The following is a 16795-nucleotide window of genomic DNA, read 5'->3' as shown; positions in this document are numbered from 1 at the left end:
AAAGATATGTCTGTGAACTTGGAACGCTAGAAACTGGGTTTCGATACCCATGACGGGCAAAGCATACATAACGCATTGTGTGGCTTTGTGCTTAAAACTTCAAACAAACAAACGATCTGCGCATTATCCCTCTATATTCCTAAATAAACATTCAAATGGCGCTTAGTTTTACCCATATATGTAACTTTACAGCCTCTCACTACACATGTATTTCTGTGTGAGCCTTGAACATTTTTATTGCACAAGTATCATATTATTAGATTCCATGACAATTTGGCCCGGCATGGCCTGGCGTGTTAAGACGTGCGACTCGTAATCTGAGGGTCACGGGTTCGCATCCCCGTCGCGCCAAATATGCTTGCTCTTTCAGCCCTTTCGATCCCACTATTCGTTGGTAAAAGAGTAGCCCAAGAGTTGGCGGTGGGTGGTGATGACTAGCTGCCTTCCCTCTAGTCTTACACTGCTAAATTAGGGACGGCTAGTACAGATAGCCCTCGAGTAGCTTTGTGCGAAATTCAAAACCAAACAAACAAATTGTTTAGACGTATCTTTTAACTTATTTTGAGCAATTTTTTAAATTATCTTATCATAACAATACCTTTAGAGCCACATAGCGGAAGCTATGCATATGACATTACTGACGGGTGAAAACTCGATGTAAGGAGATTGTTGTTACTGTAAATTGGCTGCGAATAAAACTATTCAAGAAGTGTGTTAGTATTATAACCAAAAAAACAAAACAAAGAAGGAGCATTTCATTTCTCCGAATATATTTTAAAAGAAAGAGATAACTGCAACTTTTACCAATTGCACTGCCAATCGTATTTTGAGCAGCAGACTAGCAATAGTGTACATGGGATGATGGAATTTGGACAGTGGCTTGAACTTGCACAAATCGGCCACTTTACCACTGAATACACTCATTTAATTTTGAACTAACTTCACAACTTCAAGAGTCGTCATAAATATTGATTTGTGTCTGGAGTAGTTGAATTAACACTACAGATATAATTTTAGTCATCAGCGGTAGACTAGTATACGTAGGGGAATGCAATTTGGATGGCGGCTTAAATACATTCTACCGGCACAATTCAGCCAGTTTCAATCGAGAATTGTCAACAGGTTATCCAAATGTGGTTTAAGACTAATAGCAAACAAGTTTTTGTTGACAGGTTAGTATGACTTATTTGTTAACACTTTACACATCAAGTTGTTATTGGGTAAATAACTTCTTCAGTGTCAAATACGTGTTGAACTTAGTATAATTAGTTATTGAGACCTATAATGATTTTACTAATAGGAAACTTGCTATTCTATTCATAGATGCCCCAGTGAGTGAATGGTGTAATTTATAAATGTTAAGGTGAAGAGTAGAAATATAATTAAATACATTTGAAACTTGGTGGCAATTTGTTATATTGTAGTTATGGGTAGTTGACTTTATTGGAAAGCTAATCTACTGCAGTTGAATAAATATCTAGTGAAGGATATATTTTGGTGATATCATTCATCAGAGTCATTTAGAACAGTAGACTGACCAAGATTAACTAGAGTTAAATTATACTGGAGTTGAAGATGTGAAAAAAACAAACTATAAATATTACTTGACATAAATAGTTTGCAATATTGTATTCAGATTTTACACAGGATATATTTCATTATTCACATAGCATAGTATTATTTAAATTTGCATATGAAACAAAAGTGTTCAATCAGTGTTCAGTTATTATACCTATATACTGTATTAACAGGTGATATGAATATAAATTAATTTTCTTGGTTCATCACTATCATGTTAATGGCTGTGCTACTTTCATTTATCTTAAATATTGTAACAATATATGGAGATGTATATAATAAAGATACTGGTACATGTAATAACTATTTTAATTAGTACATGTGTGTGTGTATATATATATATATGTGTGTGTGTGTGTGTGTGGGTAATTTTATTTTCTGATAAACCAATACATATTTCAGGTGTTGGGAAACAGGCATGCAACATTCAAAGCCAAAGTATTAAGAGAGCATTCAGCAAAACAGATAAAAAAAACAAATGATTGGGACAAATTATTGACAACTTTAGTATGTGTAATAAATACATGGAACAAGAAAATATTCCACTTTTTTAATGATTCAGCATCACGTAAGGCTGCTAATGGAAAAGCAGATAGATAGGTATTGGTGATTATAAAGACCCAATGACTATATTTTATGTTTTTGCCTTTGTAGATGTGAATAAAACTACAATATCTGAATCATTATATAACCTTTATTAAATAAAAGCCCAGTATTACCTCTAATGTTGTATTGCATTTGAATCTGCATGTGACTGCGTTTCTGAGTGCATACATTTTTAAAAAGATGAGAAGTCAGTATCGGACTGCCCTCCAAATTTCATCTGGATTCAGATCACTTTGAAGTCTTTTTTTTTTTTTAGAATGGGGTGATGAGACATTTTTTCACAGTTCTGAGTTAATAACTCTTTAAAGTATGATAAGATTTGTACCAATTTTCATGGGGACTTTTAAGTTGAGACTCCTCTTAACATGACAGAAAATGATCCAGATCATTGATCATTTCAGATTTGAGAAAGACTTTCTGAGTGTTCAAAGGTGAAATTTGATGTTATCCAATATAAATTAATGCAATCTTGAAAAGGAGCAGTTACACAAGGGTGTGAAATCTCTGATTGCTTTTGTTTCTTTTGTACTTGTGCATTTGTGTATAAAATTCATTTTGAAGTTTTTGTTTTTTTATTTTAGTCAATGGCAAGTGATCACCACCATAAGGTGACTACTCATGATGGGCCACTGTAATGAAAAAGTAGGATTGACATATGACAATCCTATTGTAAGTAACCTCCCAGGGATATTAAACATTGTAATTACTGTTTCTATGTAATTACTGTTTCTTTTAATTTTGTACGTTATAGGTACAACACTTATATGTGTATCAGTACTTTAGCATTATTTGTTCACAGTTCTTTAAAATAACACTAAAGTGAGACAGAAAAAAAAAAAAGTACCAGAAGAGTAAAAGGTATTAGTGTTTCAGTGTCACTCTTGTGACCAAATGATTAGGAGAAGCATTGAAACTGACCAAGAAAGGCCATAAGCTGGAGCATGTATGGAATAGCCATATGAAATTGTTGAGACCACCAACAAAGGGATATCAGAATTGAGACATTTGGAGATTGAAATATTATAAAAGCAACAGTAATAACATTCGTGCACATAACGTTGATATAGATATTAATTTTGTAGAAGACAAAGTGTAGTTTACTATTTTTGGCCAAAGAAGGGAATTTGATTTTGTTATCATTAATGATTCAGCATGGCTGGATGGTTAGGGTGCTCAGTTCATAATCTGAGAGTTGCAAGTTTGAATTCCCATCACACCAAACATGCTCATTCTTTCATTTTTGGGGGTATTATAATGTGAGAGTTTATCCTACAATTTGTTGATAAAAGAGTAGCCTGAGATATAGTAGCTGTGATGACTAGCTACCATCTCTCTTGTTTTACACTGCTAAATTTGGGACTGATAGCACAGATAGCCTTCATGTAAATTTGCACGAAATTCAAAACAAATAAATCCATCATTGATGTACCAATTGTAATATCTATGTTGTTAAAAGAAATTATCTTCCACTGAAAAAGATTTCTAACAGTTTTTATAATAGCAATTTGTATCTCTCTCTTTATATATATATATATATATATGATGTTAAGTTATTCATAAATAAATCGAAAAATAATGGTTAAAAGGAGTAATATATAAAAAAATCACATTTTTTTTATAACAAATACAAAAGTATATTGAAAAATAAATTCTCAATCATGGAAATTACCTAGTGGAGAACTTAGCATTAGTTACTCAAGGTTAAGTTACTAACATTAAAATATTTAAATACTTCTTCATTAGTATTTAAATACTGGGACAAAAAGACTAACTTTAGGTAACTGGCTTGTCTCAACAAATTTTCAAAACAAAGGGGAAGAATGGGGGTTTAAAAACTACAAAGGATTTTTATTTCCTTTTAACATCACTAATTATTAAATGACACAGTGGAGACTGGGAGTTTATGTTGGTTTCATTTTATTTTGCAGTTATCTTTAAATATTAAGGTTTATTGCCTTCCCACAATTGGCTGTGACTAGCAAAAGACAGTAAGAGTTGGAGACATTATGGGTTCAAGCAGTTAACCCCCAACTCAGTTGCTGGTGTGTTTTACATTGGGATCGGGATCTTGTTTGTTATATAGAATACTTTCAATGTATTTGAGTGCTATGGTCACAGATATCATTCATTATGATTCAAGGATGATTAAGAGTACTTGTAATGGAAGAATTATTTTGAATTTTGGTCTCATAATTTTTGTATTACATTTATTATTGTTTTATAACATGGATTTCAACCACTTTTAGACACTTAATGTATTTAATAGCATTATATTTATTGACTTGTATATTTGTCACCTGGGTATGTATGTATCAATTGTCGTGGAGATTGTAAGTTTCAGAAATTTGGAAAGTACAAAAGTTAATTTTAAATATAAATGAATTAATTTGGGGGTAATTTTTTGTTACTTTTAATTATGTAATGAGTTTATTTTGAAGTATCATATAGTGTATCTCTAAGTTTAGTGTTGATAAATTTGTACTTTATTATTTCAACCTTTTTCAAATGTTAATTTAATTTGAATTTTGTTATAAAATAAGGGAGGAGAATGTCACAATGAGTTTATTATTGGTTTGTTAATAGTGAATGTTCTGTACATAATAAAACTATTAAATTAGGAATACCAGATGTTTTAAGTTAAATACCTATGTACATTCTAATGGATATCGACTGTAATATATGTTTTTATTGTGTTTCTTTTGCAGTTAAAAGTGATGTCTTACATGCTTGCTGAAATAAAAATAAAGTTGTGCGTGTGATTGTACTGTTGTAATATTTCAAACTGTTCAGACAAATGAATTCATCTGTGCCTCTACTGTGTCTTGTATATTTAAAATTGTGTAAAACTGTTTTTCCAATTTGTTTAGACCTTTAACTGTTCAGTAGTTAAGAATATGGTAGTATTGCTTGTGTATATTTATTAATGGCTGATATTTGGTACATTACGTGAAGCTTAATTTAACATAGGTAGATATGTGTAGAAATAGAAATATATTTAGTAGCATGTTTACAGGATAAAATAAAATTCCTGTGTATTATATTCAAACATTAAAAACACAAAATTATATTAATAAATACAGTTTTGTAAATAAAGTAAATTCACATGTACAAATTCTGTGAAATTGTTGATAACTTGTCTCTTTTATCTCACTAGAGGAGCATTTGACCCCTAAGGAAGTGTAATGCCTTCATTGTTAAGTGTCTGTTAGAGTAAATGAGATCATTTTGTATATAAATGTAGAATATGTTGTTTATCTATATAATCGGTATGAAAAACTTGTGTTTAGGGACTGTTAGGTTTTCAGCCTCCAGCAGTTATAGGTTATAGAAGGAAGTTTTACCAAATTGTAGACACTTCTTTCTTAGTCATTTAGGTTATCATAGCTGATGGATAGTGGGACCATATCAGTAGTTAAGAGAGCACTTTACAGTCGAAAGTGGCTTGGCATGGCTGGGTGGTTAAGGCACTCGACTCGTAATCTGAGGGTCCTGGGTTCAAATCCCTGTCACACCAAACATGCTTGCCCTTTCAACTGTGGGAGTATTATAATGGAACGGTCAATCCTGCTATTCTTGATTAAGAGAGGAGCCCAAGAGTTGATGGTGGGTGGTGATGACTAGCTGCCTTTTTTCTAGTCTTACATTGCTAAATTTAGGGACAGCTCATGCAGATAGTCCTCATGTAGCTTTGCACAAAATTCAAAACAGTTAAAAGTGACATCATGCTATGACACATGAAGACAAAAGTTGAGGAGGGTTGTGAGGGGGGATATTGGGGCTGTGTCATTAGGGACATGTTTCATTACTTTGATGTTATAGTTCAGCAAAGTTTCATCAGAATATGCAACTAAATTTATGGAGTGTTGAAATTATAATTTGATACTAGGCAGAGAGCTGTAATGGTGATTATGTAATAATACTACAAAGTAGAGAATTTCTCCAGGCCTCCATGACAAGCAACCATGATTCATAGAATACATTCTTTTCTTTAATACAAAAATTTTATTCCAGTTGTGTTATTTATAAAGATCAAATATTATTATACTGCCAGAGGACATTGAACCTCAGATAAAAATTTTCCAAATTGTAAGGTGAATGATACAGATATTTCTATATTTGCCTAAATGATAACACCTTCAAGAAGTTAAACTATATATATGACTGTGTGTTATATTGAAATGATAAATGTGTGAGTTCTAGACCAAAGCCAGAAAGTAGTAACCTTATAGTAGAAAATAATTTCTTATTTAACCATCAACTACTGTAAATGTAGGTAAAAACTGCAGAAGAAGAAGAAGAAAAAAAAGTCAACTGTAATTCCTAGTAAAGTGGTCTCGGAGATATTTAATCTCTAAAGCTAAACAGTGGATTATTGTGCATTAACATGCAATGACATACCAACATTTATTTTGTTATAGTAAAGTCTGTACGTGCCATTAATTTTAAAAGTAAAATCCTCTTTTTTTCCTTATAACTCGCAGAAAGCAAGATGTGGAATTGGGTGTCGCTTTTCAGCTTGGTTAATAGTTTTTATGACTGTGTTCATTACTGTACTTGCATGTCAGGCAGATGGATGAAAAGAAATGTATGGTATTATTACTAACCAAAAGAATTGCATGTAAGACCAATGGTGAGATGAGAACAAAATATTGGAGAAGCTTGAAACTATAATTACACCTGGTGTGAGATATTGAAACTTAAGGCTTTTAGTCTAAACAGGAGGAAGAAAAACATGTGTATATAAGAACAAGTTAAGTACAAACAAAATTAGAATTATTAAAATCTTAGTTCATTTGATAAGAATATGTTTTTAATATCAAAGTAATAGAAGTTCTCTCACTGCAGTCCAATGGTTTATTCATTAACAATTTTCAATATAGTTATTTTAGCAGAAGTAAAAGGATGAATTTTAAAGTACTTGAATTATATGGATTTCATTGAATTAGTTTTAACTTGAAATTTATTTAAGTTTATACGTACATTTAATGGATTTTAAGTTTTATTTACATATTTCATATTAAATTCAGTACAGGCCAATAGATAAACTACGTTATTTATTTTGCAGAATGGATTTATATGACTAATAGGATGAAAAGTATTTAGAGCAGGACAACTTGTGAGATATCGCTTGCTATTACCACTTATAACCTTTTCAGAAATATGATTATTATAATCAGCTTGCTGGATCAAATCACAGTTGACACAGTTGTCTACTAGTTAAGGCAATGACACATACCTGCATAAAGACTGAAAAATGTAATGGAGAATTGTTACATAGTCAGCAACAAATTACATTCATGGAATATATGTATAGAATATTAATATTCAACAGCTAAGTAAGCCAAAAACAGGAAGGACTGCATTAAAAACAACAAATTAAAACTTGTGATAAACAACAATTAAATTAATTTCTTCATGTGAGACTGGGAAATGGATGTTAAAACTAATAGATGATGTATCTCCAGTGCAGTGTGGTTCCTTCTTCTGTAGTCACCTCCAAAACCAAGGACCACTTTATATTTCACATTATGGCCTCTACCCTGGATCTATTTTTAAATTTATGCAGAATTTTAAATTTAATTTTTGTTTCTTCCTTTGGGCTTGATTTTCTCAGGGAAGAAAACTGTATCTGGTGGATTCATCCAGTCCGTAACCAGATGATATCTGGAATTGTACATCAAGTCCACAGTAAGAGGAGAGTACACAGCAAATACACTGACAGAACACAAACATCCAACTATCAAGTGAAGAAGCCTCCATGATGTACCACCCCAGTAGCCAAGAGTTGGTAGATGCTAGGAACTCCCTTACACCAGTAAAAGAATGAAGAAAATAGTGCAGTACCAATTGAAAAGAAATGTATCATTGTAGAAAGTGCAATGGATTACCATGGAACCCTATTTTGAAAAGCAGGCCCAAACTAAAGTGTTAAACAGGAACAGAGAGATGGGCTGACATACCTCTCTTTATACATAATAGCTTATAAGTCTGTGTGGTCTGGGATGGGCTTACTTATGATGCAGTATACTGTGAGGATGAATCTACTAGGAGTCTTGCAAAACACTGCACCTTCATGGTTGGCATTATGGACCTGAAAGTCCATAAAGTACATATTTGATGGCTGGTCTAGCTTACATCCAGAATAAGTCCCCTTGGAGTCTATATCCAGAAGTAGGTACAATAGAGGCCGTCAGCCAAAGGGTATACCTGGTCAGGCATCACTTCCCTCAGAATGGGATGGGATCCAAACTGAAGTATAGGGTGACGTAAGAAAAATAGAAACTTATTCACTCGCAGTCAAACTGAGGAATGCAAAACTGCAACAAAAGGCAGACACTATCTGGTTGATTAGGAGACAACCAAATTATGTTCATAATAGGTAGCAGTGTAAATATAAATGAAAAATGGAAGGTAGGGAAATGAGTCTGAAAGTAAAACCATCCTCATGAGTCTTGGAGAGGAAAGAGCAATCAGGATAAAGGAAAATATATGTATTGTGGTATACAGTATGATACATTGAATGCAAATACATGGACTAATGATCACCACAGTTCAAGAAAAAGAAAATGGGTCTTAAATTAAAATTGATATAGGGAAAAGGAAGATAAGGGTTAAAATGATGGAAAAGTAAAGGCATGCAGAACAACATTTAACATTTTAATCCTGTAAGGTTGTGGGGGGAGATGGTTGAGAAGATTAAAGGATCAAAACAAGATGGAGGAAATGAGATACAAAAACATCCAGCTAAAGCAGGTAGAGAACAAAATTGCCCTGTGACCCACAACAGTCAAAGCCATTGCCAAACAGGCAAACAGGTGAGGTATACTGAGACGTGAAAAAACGGAAACTTCATTGAAGAGATCAATAGCAAAATATTCACAATTTCCTCTGATAAATTAGCAAGGAAGAAGAACAGACCACACTGGAAATAAGGGAAGCTACATATGCAAAAAGTCCAGACTACATCACAAGGGACTGAATGAAAGCTAGTGTGTGGGAATGGTAGGGTAAAGCACAAATATGTAAAGTTGGCAGAGAAAGGATGTGGATAGAAGAAGAGGCAAAGGAGGTGATGACTGAAGCAGATCAAATACCACAAACTATGATTGGGCAGGCCAGAATGGGAAAATGAGAAAGTCTAGAGATGGAGTGGTTTGGATAATTAAACCCTGGGAAGGAAACAGATAGGCAGGTAGGCATAAAGATAATGGATCATTTAATCATGAATGAAGGAATGGACCACCAAAGCCAAAGGATGTAGAATCAAGGACCAGAAGAAAGAATGTTTGGTACTGTACAGAACAGCATGGAATGAAAGACTAGACCCTTAAGGACAAACAGAAAGTAAAAATGATATACTGGAAAAATGGAGATCTGAAAGTATGCATCCAATTACTACCTTTGTCATTTAAAGACCTAGAGTAAAAGTTTTGTGGTGAAAGAAGGAAAGTCTGTGACTAGACACCAGTTTTTGGTCTTCTTTAAAACAATGAACAACTGGGAATAACATCCTAAAGTAAAGTGACCAACAGGTTTAATAGTATTCTTGAAAAGATCCTGAGCCACCTTGGAAACACATGACTGGAAATGGGACTTAGAGGAGGAGAAAAAGGAAAAGGAGAGGGTGCTAGAAGATGATGGGTGAGAAAATGGAAGCCCATTTGACAAGGATTGATGCTGAATGTGCAATAAAACAAATTAATCTGGACAAAGTGTCTCCAGTGGTATTCATACCAACTGGATTGTCAGTCATACTGCTGGCTGTATGAGGATAAGAAATGAACAATGTATCAACTGATCACCTAAGACTGTGATTAAGTCACAAGCAAGGGAGAGGAAGGAGAAGGGCAGAAAACAAGAACAGTCGTCGGAGAAAGCTGCGAGTATGCTGGTGAGTAGCTTTGACATGAGGCTCCAATGTATAGAGGAAATCCTCATAAACGGACTGACTCATAAAAATGTCTGCACCTAAAATGATGTGGATAGAAGCACCAAAACTTAAATATTACAACAAAAAAAGGTACCAGATATGAACATAAAGTCTATGAAATCCTACGCAGCCCTGGTATGATTGAGGCAGTAGATGTCACAATGGTGGTCCTATCCCGAAGGTGACATAACCGGATGTAGCGATCTTGTCCGGGCGTGGTCACACGAGGTCTGCCAGATCGTGGACGGTCACGAGTTGATCCATGTTGTTGGTGACGATTCCTTAGCCTTGTGATGGTGCTTGGGTGGACAATCACAACTCTGGCAACATCTGATCGAGATTCGCCTGCTTTCAAGCAACCAATGGCGTTGTTGCGTTGTGCTTCAGTCAGTCTTGGCGTAACTGTATTGTGTGTCGGTGGCTTAACACTGAGCTATGGAAACTGAGAACCCGTCACATTTATAGGGATTTTGCACATGTTGCACTTGCAGAACATGCAGATCTCTCAAACAAATTTATTGGACATGAATGCGTTTTGGCGAAAAATCCGATGTTTTCCTCCGTTTTCAAAGTGCACAACTTTTATTGTCATTTTGGTCTGACAATCAGTGCCTTAACACGTGTAACATCACATACTCTGAGCTTGTAACGTTATTACATATATTTCTCTTTAAAATAAAAAAAATATCCCTTTTGTGTTTCTTTTTTTGAAGAGTATATTTTCAGCAGTCATGCACTCATGAGCCTGTACATCAAATCAACTGATTAATGTTAATTTCAAGATTATGTGAAGCCCGACCACTGGAGGTCCTATCAGTGCATTAAAGCACAAAATCATGTTGTAGATCCTTTCAGTAGATTTATCTTCTGTTTCATGGATCATTTACCATTTTTCTTACTGGTTCATTGTTACTAAGAAATTGTCACCCCTCAAGAATGTCTGTGTGTTAATGAAATAACTGTTTCTCTTAACTGAATATTTTGGTTATAATGGACTAAGATAAATTATATTATGTATATGATTATATTTGTTTTATGGAAAATTTCTGTGTTTGTGTATATTTGGTTTTTAAGTCTGAATACCAGAGATATATCCAGTGTTTGAAACTATTCATACTATAAAAAATGTAAGGTACTAGATTTCTTGAATGATTATACTTAACCTTGAGTTAATTAAATAATGTAACTTCATATTTCAGTTTTGCTTAACTTGTAAACATGTGGATCAGTAATGTGGTCGATGATATTCATGTAAGGGAATAGATGGTTTGTTTTGAATTTTGCGCAAAGTTACACAAGGACTATCTGATCTAGCTGTCCCTAATTTAGCACTGTGAGACTAGAGGGAAGGCAGCTTGTCATCACCACCTATCACCAACTCTTGGACTCTTCTTTTACCAAAAAATAATGGGATTCACCGTAACATTATAACACTCCCACGGCTAATAAGGGAAATAATGGAATTCTTATATGATTTAGTTAACAACAAATTAATACAAATGTTTATATTTAATTGAATTTTTTTCATTTATTATATGTTTTAATGTCAGTTATGCTTTTATTATTTAATTAGCTAAGTGTGTTGTCATTAGATTTAATGGTGATTTCTATGATTTTGTGTATTAAAAACATTTGTATGTTAATGATGTTTAAAAAACAATGTTTTGAAATTAAAACGTAAATACTGGTGAAATATTTTGTTGGCAATATTATTATTATTATGCATGTGTTCTTTAATATTACTAGTTCTGGTATTTATTTGTATATAAATAGCCAGTAACTCTAAAGAGACGCCGTGCTGTGAAACTGTTTGAAAATAGCACCTCCCCTAGTGGCTCAGTTGTAATCCTGAAGACACATAATGCTAAAAAACTCTGTTTCAATAGTTGTGATGTAGATCATTGTGTAGCTTTCTGATAAACAACAAATCAAACAATTATAAGATAGAACGTCTTAGTTCTTGTTAGGATAGGAAACTTGTTGCCGTATTAGTTTAGGTAACTGACTTCTTTTAATTAATAGTAAAAAGACTAGATAAAATGGCTGATTAACTAACTTCTGAGTATTAAATATTCAACAATTAAACTTTATAGTTTATAACTAATATATCTTAGTTGTCAACATGTTTTGTTTATAGTACGGAAGCTAAACTATTAAATAATAAATTGTTGCTAATGCTAAGTTCACATGTGAATGTAATACATGTAATCAGCTAAAGTTCTCCTGTAAGTAAGTACATTTTCTCGCTTACACATCTAAATGAAGTGCGATTTGGTTGAGTGAGCTTTATATTAGCTTATGTATGAGAGTGATGTGTAGTGAACAGTTTGGAGTTCCAGATGAACAATAACTCAGTGGTTTGCTAGGAACCTTGAACCTGCGACTTCAAGAGATAATTGTCTTTCATCTTTCAACAGATTTTACTGACTTCATCAAATTCCGATCATTATTGAAACTTTAGAGAAAACTCCCAGATTGTTGCAGGGGACAAAATGGTAATATTATCTTTTTCTTTCAAGTTCTCTTTAATTCTAAACTATGTTTAAACATTTGTTTATATCTGTAAGAATCAGTTGTTTTTGTTGGCTTTTTTTTAAATAAATGAAAACAATACCAGTAGATTAATATTCAGTAAACTACAAAAAAAAAGGAACCATTAAGTTATGCATATTTATGTATCATAAAATAGTAAGTTGAACGTTTGTAAAACATTTAGTAATTTTTATGTCATAAAAGGAAAAATAATTCACAGCCCTAAATAAAAACCAACGTTACAACAACAACGTGTGTTGCACATTAACCAATAAATTGATTTATAATAAAAAAAGAAGCTTTATGTGTGTCTACATATATGAAGTATCTTTGTCCAATATAGACATTTTATTTGTCATACAATTTATGTCATTCTGTATATTCAGTTAAGGGTAACTTATTTACTCGCATAATTTGTTGTATTACGTGAAACATGAAACTTAACGAACAGTATTCTTAATAACTCTCATAATGTTTGCTATATACGTGTAAATAAAACATTAAAACAAACCTTTTTATGTAAGTAGTAATATGTAGAAGTAGTGTAAAAAGAAATGTAATTTCTATATATTTACTGTTTTTAGATACTGAAAGACTATTTTTTGAAGATGAAACTACTTAAGTTTAGCACATAGAACAAACAAATGACACAATGTTTGTTAACGTACTTACAGGATGTAGAAGTTGTGTTATAATAGAGACATTTTATAATAAATAATTGTATTTGCTTGAATCACTTCAGACACTTGTGTACAGAAAAAAACCTAAAGATCTTCAATTAATAGACTGTGTTTGAACATTGTTTGGATCATTTATATTATATTGCAGTTAATGAACATATAAATGTTATGGAGTACAGAGAATCAGTAGTTTCATATGAATTCAAAAGCAGCAAGATAACATAAAACCATATGTTGCTTATTATTTACTGTTAAATACTAAAAGTATCATTTAAACAAATTAATTAGATTGTTTACAAAAAAACAAGGAAAATATGAAATTCTTAATTAATGTCCTTCTGTATCTATCATAAATAACTTTAGTTACAAACATATAAATACCTAAATTATTAAATAAAATATATTACATGGAAATGCCACAACAAATATCCTATTAGTACAGACAGTTGGCATTTTATTAGTAGTGTTATTTTATTTCATTAAAGGAAGTTGGACATCACGTGACTTTGAGGTATTTTTCTCTGAAAGCATGTTGATGAGGACAAGATAGTTTTCTATTGTAAACTAAATGTGTTTTGTGAAATCAGATACTTCCTCATTTTAATTTTCCTTTTTTGATAACCTCAATTCCTAAGGCTGTACTTATTTTCAAAGTATATACCAGCTAGTAAGAAGATACTTCAAATGTACTTATTGTGTCAAGATTTTATTATGTCCTCAATAGAATCCTAGGAACAAATATTTCTATCTTCATACATGGTTGTTGGCTCTGATAAACTTTTATGTGATCATAGGAGGTTGCTGAGCTGACAATCACATGGGAAAATAGTAATGTTGTAAAATTTCATGTTTGCTACAGATATGAATGTATATCTGTGTAACATTATATGTACACTACATATATAGTTCTATATAGTAGTCATATATATAGACTACTGACATATAGTCAGTATGTATATGACTATATATATATATATATATATATATAGTAACAATTGTTACTATAACAATAAAGTAAGTTATGTGTATCATAAAATAGTAAGTTGAACGTTTGTAAAACATTTAGTAATTTTTATGTCATAAAGGAAAAATAATTCACAGCCCTAAATAAAAACCAACGTTACAACAACAACGTGTTGTAATATTATGTAATTATTTTCATATTATAATGAAAAAATATTATGTTTTCATGGCAGTTGGACAAATCCAACACTATATTATTATTGATAATAATAATTATCACTTTTACAATAATTGTGATAATTATATATCTCTTATAACCATCTTGTTTATTTAATGAGATTTAACATACGTAAGTACAAAGTACAATTAAAGCATTTTTTATTGATTTCATGACAATAGAATTGAGTACTTTAAACTGTTTAGTGGTAAGTACACTGCTTTTGAATAACAACTAACACTTTTGTTTTATCATTCATTTTGGATGCATTGTTCCTGTTTACAGAAATAAATATATAAGTCTCAAAGTTAATGCTGTCATACCATTCTGTATTGGCAGCAAGTCCTGTTATTCAGACCAAAATTGCACAAAGCCCTTGTGATGGCAGGCACTACTAAATGATTGCTTGCCCTGTGGTCTACTCTTCAAAATCATTGCTTGCTACACCTCATCCTCAGAGTCTGTTGCCCCCCATTTTGACTGTTTGTGCACAAATTATGCTTCAGAAAAAAAGTGGATATACAATTTCTGAGCTGCATCAGTTTACAATAGTGCAATGACATGATTACAGTAAACTGGTAACTTTAAATGCATCTTTTCACTTATGTATGAACAGACATAAGTGAAAAGATGCATTTAAAGTTACCAGTTTCTATAACTTAGTATGACACCAGAACTTCTTTATCCTGCAGTTTCCAAAAATTTATTAATTGTTTTTAATTACTACAGGTCATTGTGTGGATTTCTTTATAAAATCCCAATAGATTTACCACTGGAGATAAAGGTTGTTCTAAATGTTTGTACCTGTGAAGTAAAAAAATAAGTTAAGATCTGATCTACATTTTTGTTATTAAAATTTACTGTAGCTTCTTTTATTAAATATCAAATTATTTAAAAACTTTTTCTTGACATACTATTCAGTTTTCAATTTTTTTTAAAGATTATTCGTCAAATTGCAGGATATTTATTTAACCAACTGTGTCAAGTCAAACCTAAAAGCGTATAGTGTGTCTGAAGTAGGAAGAAATTTGTCAAAAGACAACAACCAAAATAAAACATGGAAGTTACTGACATCATAGGTGATTTAGGAGGTCTGCAGTGTTTCATAATAATCTCACTCGTTTACCGAGGAGTACCGACGACATGGTAGATTTTAGCTTTACCATTTTTGGCTCCTGGTACTGACCACTAGTGTGCCAAACCATAGTGGAAGAATGTCTCCATACCATTTGACACCATCAAGCAAGAATTCATCTAGTTTTAGAGCTACAGTTACAAGCTAGTACAGTTACCTGATAAAAAATTACATCCCAGGAATTAGAATATCATGGTTCCGTGTAGAAAGTGGGGTTACAGCTCTGCTGACAAGACAATAATAACTCAGGTATGTTGTTAATCATAAATAAGATAACTTGTTTCAACTGTCAGTTGTATGAAAATGTAGTATTAAACCTGATAGGGCAAATAAAAAAAAATCTGTAACTTAATAGTTTTTTTTATTTTGAATTATTTCGATATGTGGTAAACTAAGGATTCTGGAACCATTTATTTTTCATCTAAAGGTGGAAGCACTATAATTCATTTAGTGAATATTTCGATATTTGTTGGAAATAGTTATTTCATTGGCATAATCAACTACGTTACTCCCCTAAAAACACACTATATTATTTAATCCCTCTTATACTGGAACAACCATATTTTACGAGGGTTTGGAAATCAACTTCTTTTAGTGGAAGTAAACTATTTTATACTCTGTATACTAGAAGTACATATGTGGACTAGTAGCAGTTGAGGGAACAGAAACTTTACTGAACCTAAATGTTATTTCTGCCTAAAATGTAAAGCAAAATTGAGTCCTTATAAATACAAATTACACAGTGTCATATTTTAGCTAAGTAAATGTCAAAAACACTTTTCGGACAAAATATTGGCAGAAAGACTTGAAAATTAGTTTCTGTATATGCATGTGTCCTCTTCAGTCTATGCAGTTTTCCTGTGTTTCATTATTAATTACAAATATTTTGATTTTATCACAAAAAATATGAATAATGATTTCAGAGTTATGAATCAAAATAGAAACTGGTTTTGAAAAAAAACTTTTTTTCTTATCAAATATTATTTTTCTGTAAAGTTTCCAAACATAATTTACAATAAGCTGTAAATATTATGATGTTTTAAAAATCCAACAAACAAATGTCCCATTAACTTTGAGCATATAAGTTTTTCAAAATCTAAAATCTCTTCCATACTAATTTAGGTATAATTTTCTTTCAACCTATTCTGAGGGCT

The 16795-nt window shown here is 32.1% G+C and overlaps 1 long non-coding RNA gene across 1 annotated transcript in view; it reads left to right on the top strand.

Annotated features, from left to right (window-relative positions):
- The first annotated feature begins 644 nt into the window (after positions 1 to 644).
- Positions 645 to 16795, top strand: part of LOC143249237 (uncharacterized) — a 29635-nt gene continuing 13484 nt past the window's right edge. The window contains exons 1-4 of the long non-coding RNA XR_013027692.1: positions 645 to 1172; positions 2766 to 2853; positions 12532 to 12609; positions 15466 to 15890. This is a non-coding gene — a long non-coding RNA (uncharacterized LOC143249237). The remainder of the gene's footprint in view (positions 1173 to 2765; positions 2854 to 12531; positions 12610 to 15465; positions 15891 to 16795) is intronic.

This window comes from Tachypleus tridentatus, chromosome 4, assembly GCF_004210375.1.
Source record: "Tachypleus tridentatus isolate NWPU-2018 chromosome 4, ASM421037v1, whole genome shotgun sequence".
In the NCBI taxonomy this organism is placed as follows: domain Eukaryota; kingdom Metazoa; phylum Arthropoda; class Merostomata; order Xiphosura; family Limulidae; genus Tachypleus; species Tachypleus tridentatus.
Note: the sequence above shows the minus strand (reverse complement) of the source record. Positions and strands in the feature narration are given on the sequence as shown.